We start from the raw sequence: 4,646 nt of genomic DNA, 5'->3' as shown, positions 1-4,646 counted from the left end.
TATCTTTGCTTTATCCTCCTCCAATCCTTTGCTTGAAACTTTATGGTTGAGAATTATTCCTTCTTGTACCATGAAATGGCATTTTTTTCCAATTCAATACTAGGTTTGTTTCTTCACATCATCTTAAGACTTTATCAAGATTCAATAAACAGTCATTAAAATTATTACCAAAAATAGAAAATTCATCCATAAATACCTCAAGTAAGTGATCCACCATGTCAGAAAATATAGCCATCATGCAGCATTAAAAATGGTTGGACCGTTACAGAGTCTAAATGGCATCTTTTTAAAAGCAAAAGTGTCATAATGATAGGTAAATGTCATCTTCTTTTGATTTTCTAAGGCTATCGTTATCTGGTTGTATCCTAAACATTTATCTAAGAAACAATCAAATTCCTTCCCTACTAGCTGATCGAATCTTATCAATGAATGGTAATGGAAAGTGATCTTTCCTCGTGGCCTTGTTGAGTTTTCAGTAATCTATGCATACCTTCTATTTAGTTACAATTCTCATAGGGAGAAGCACATTATTATCATTAGCTACCACGGTCATCCGGCCTTCTCTAGTACACATTGTACCAAACTTACCCATGTGTTATCTAATATGGGATTGATAATACCAACGTTTAACCATTTGATGATCTCTTTTTTTACCACAACTTTCATGATCAGGTTGAGTCTTCACTGATGCTCTATAGTGACTTTGTGGTCCTCCTCTAATAAGATCTTATGCATACATATTGAAGGACTAATCCCCTTTATGTCTGCAATTGTCCATCCTAATTCCTTTTTGTGTTTTGCCAAAACTCTCAATAACATATCCTTTGCACGTTAGTAAGACCAGATGAAATAATAACAAGAAACTTATATGAGTTATCGAGATATGCATACCTTAAGTGATTGGTAGAGGTTTAAGTTCCAACTTTAAAAGTTATTCTATAGATGGCTTTTCTAGTGTAGATAGGGATGAAGATCCAAAATCTCATACCGTGTTTTCATGACATGAGAAAGAGCATCAAACAAATTTAAACATTTAATAAAATCTTCGTCATCTCTCTTTAAATCAACTATTAAGGAAGCTTCAAGTGGGTCAATAAGGTGACTCTTCTTAAATATTTCTCTTGTGACTCTATCAACTATACTCACTACACAACACTTATCATTATCATTAGCAAATTTTAAAGCCTCAAAGATATTAAAGGTTACCTCTTGTTTTTGGATTCTCAAGGTAAGCTCTTTTTTCTCTACATCTATAAGTGCTTTGGTAGTATGTAAGAAAGGTCTCCCCAAAATGATTAGAATATCTTTGTCTTCCTCTATATCGAGTACAATGAAGTCTACTAGAAAGACAAAGTTGTAAACTTTCACTAGCACATCTTTAACAATGCCTCTTAGATATGTTATGGTCCGGTTTGCCAGTTGTAAAGTCACTGTGGTTGGTTTAATTTCTCCCAAACCCAATTTCTTCTAAATAAACAATGACATCAGGTTAATAGTAGCTCTCAAATCACTTAAAGCCTTGGTAAAATCTAATACACCAATAGTGCATGAAATTGTAAAATTGCCAAGATCCTTAAGTTTGGGTGGAAGCTTATTTTGTATGTTTGCACTACACTCCTCAATGAGTGCCATTATCCTAAACTCACCAAATCATTTTTTCTTCCATAGTATATCTTTCAAAAACTTAACATATGAAGGCATCTGCTCTTTGAATCACTGAAGAAAAGGTGGTGGTATTATGACTTTAGCTTCCTTCTCCTCATTTTGATTGTCGTGACTTATTATTTATGTTTCATTCTGGGTTCTTTCGTCAACTTGTTTAGCCTGTCAAGTGTTACTTTCAATTTTTTTTCCATTTCTTAAGGTAATGGCCTTAACTTGCTCTTTGCTTTCCTTTCTCGAATTTGCCTTTGTGTCACTAGGCAAAGTCCTTTGAGCTATATTATTTATTGAGCTTGCCAATTGTCCAAATTGCACCTTAAGGTTTCTTAATGAGGTTGCTTAACTATGAATGAGGGAGTCTGTCTTGGCCATGTATTACATTAGCAACTCTTCTATTGATGGTTTCTTATTCAAAATAAGGGCTCTCGATTGCTGTTGAAAACTAGGTGGAATGTTCGGCCTTAAAGCTGATGCTCTTTGATTGTTTCCTCATGAAAAGTTTGGATAATTCCTTCATCCGGGATTATAAGTGTTGGAGAAGTGGTTGTGTTGCTATCTGTTCCCTACCAACTAAATAGTTTTTATGTTGCTACCTAGACACTAATCACTAGTGTATCCATCTCCATAATATTCACACATTATAAAAAGACTTTAAACAGAATTAATAACAAAAGAATCAAATTTTTTAGTTAGAGCAGCTATTTGTGCGGTTAGTGTCATGATGGCATCCACTTTGAGAACTCTAGCTACTCTCCTATGTGCAAATTGCTCTGATGGCCATTGATTGTTGTTTGATGCTATATCCTCCAATAAGTCGTATGTGTCATCAATGGACTTCGCCATGAGAGCTCCCCTAGCAGTAGCATCATTGGTGGTTCATACTTGACCACTTAATCCACTATAAAACATTTGTACTTGAAGCCATTTTGGAAAGCCATGATGAGGATAGTGCCGAAGTAGGTCCTTGTATCTCTCCCAGGCTTTATACAACGACTCACCATTAAACTATGTAAATGAAGTAATATCATTCCTCATCTTTGCTATCTTTGCTAAATGAAAAATGTGACAAGGAATATCCTAGCAGGGTCATCCCATGTTGTAATTGAGCTAATGGGCAACGAGTTTAACTACACTTTCTATTTGTCCAGTAACAAAAAAAGGGAACAGCCTTGAGAGGATCACATCATCGCGACTCTGTTGTGCTTAAATGTATCACATTTTTCAAGGAAGTTTGAAATATGCATGTTTGGATAATCATTTGGAATACCTTCAAATTGAACTGATGTTTGAATCATAGTGATGATGGCTAACTTGATCTCAAAATTATGTGGTTGAATGGTTGGCCTTTTAATGCTTCATGGAATACTTTGTACCAACGAAACAACATAGTCTATCAATGAGTGATTTTCTTCCATTACTCTCTCTTGAACTTGCTGTTCTCCTTGTTGTTTAGCCCTTGTACTAAAAGAAGCAAAACCTTGAAAATTTTTCTTTCTAACTCTTTGAAATGTCCTTTCAATTTTTGGGTCACAAGAGATAATTTTCAAGTTTCTTGTTTTTCTCATACAATGCCAAATACGTACCTTTAAAACACAAAAAGAAACAACTAGAACTAAGACAATTTTGTTTAATTTAATATCAACAACATAAATAGGAAATGCAAATCCCCAAAAATGGCATCAAAAACTTGCTGTCAATTTTTATACACATTAGTATACGTATTGCTCAAGTAACATAGAGGTTTGAGGAAACATGATGAATGCTATAAGATTATATATGTAATACATCTTTTACATGCGATATGATAAAAGAGTAGGCATGAGAAAATGCCATGAGATGCGTATATGAAGTGAAATTCCATATACTTTATGAGATGAGTAAGCATATACGTGATGGGCATTCCATATACTAAATGCTATGAGTATAAAAGCTTAACGAGTGTGACTGATTCTACTCACACAGGGTGTAGTGACGACTTCACTCCTATGATGCATCATAAATGCCCAAGGTACAATAGGTTGTAGATTGCTTGCTGTCAGTTAAAATTCTACTACATAAGTATACGTATCGAATAAACAGTATATTAGCAAGTAGAGTATCGATCCCATAGAGAATTGATCTAAAAGTTTACTAAGTACTAAAATTATCGCAAATTAATCTTATCCAAACGATATCAAAAAAATCAAATCAAACTAAGTTATAGCAAAATTAAACTAAGAAAAATCAAAATAATAAATACTCAAATAAATATCAAATCAAACAAGCTTAGGATTACAATATCCCTCACACTTCATCTAAATCTTACCTCTCTTCCTTAACTTATTTCAATGGTTTGAATTGCTAACCTAGAGTCCTAAATTATTTATAAGGGTCTCCCGACTCATCTTATAAAAATATCTATTTTAACTAAAATACTATATCCCTATGTGAATTGAAATTAAACTAGATTCATTAAGTTCAGGTTCTAATCTGGCTACATATGGGCTATATGTATATCCCTATCCTATACGCAAATCAATTAATATGATCATATGCTCTTCCCAATTTTAGTCTACACTAAACTCCCTTTCCAAGTTTGTTTAGGTTCCTAAATCAATTTAACTGGTGGCCAAGCAATTAAAAGCATTAAGAACAAATTGGAATAAACAATTCAAATCCCATTGAAAATAAGCAAGAAAGTGATTAAAAATTTAGATTACATGTGAGTTCAATTGCAATCCTAGAAAAATATATTAGCTCATAATATCTAATAAAGACAACATTCAAAGAAATTTAGACATGAATCCAAGTCAAAGAAAATAAGAAAAACACAAAGGTAAGAGAGAAAACTAATAGTTAGAGCTTTGTGACTTGATTCTCCCTCCAATTCTCTTGTTTCTTGTTGCTTTTTTCTTGTCTTCAAAATTCTTCAGAATAGTTGCTTGCTGCCTCCTCCTCAAAATCTCTGAAAAAGGTTTCTTAAATAGGCTCCAAATAACCTAATT

The 4,646-nt window shown here is 33.4% G+C and overlaps 1 non-coding gene across 1 annotated transcript; it reads left to right on the top strand.

Moving 5' to 3' along the window:
• Positions 1-2,593: 2,593 nt before the first annotated feature.
• On the top strand, positions 2,594-2,700 carry LOC149526798 (small nucleolar RNA R71). The gene has a single exon (XR_016351654.1). It is a non-coding gene; the product is annotated as a small nucleolar RNA R71 (small nucleolar RNA).
• The last annotated feature ends 1,946 nt before the right edge of the window (positions 2,701-4,646 follow it).

Source organism: Theobroma umbraticum, unplaced genomic scaffold, assembly GCF_002168275.2.
Source record: "Theobroma umbraticum cultivar Fairchild unplaced genomic scaffold, ASM216827v3 scaffold_146.0, whole genome shotgun sequence".
Lineage (NCBI taxonomy): Eukaryota > Viridiplantae > Streptophyta > Magnoliopsida > Malvales > Malvaceae > Theobroma > Theobroma umbraticum.
This window is presented reverse-complemented; position numbering and strand designations above follow the sequence as displayed.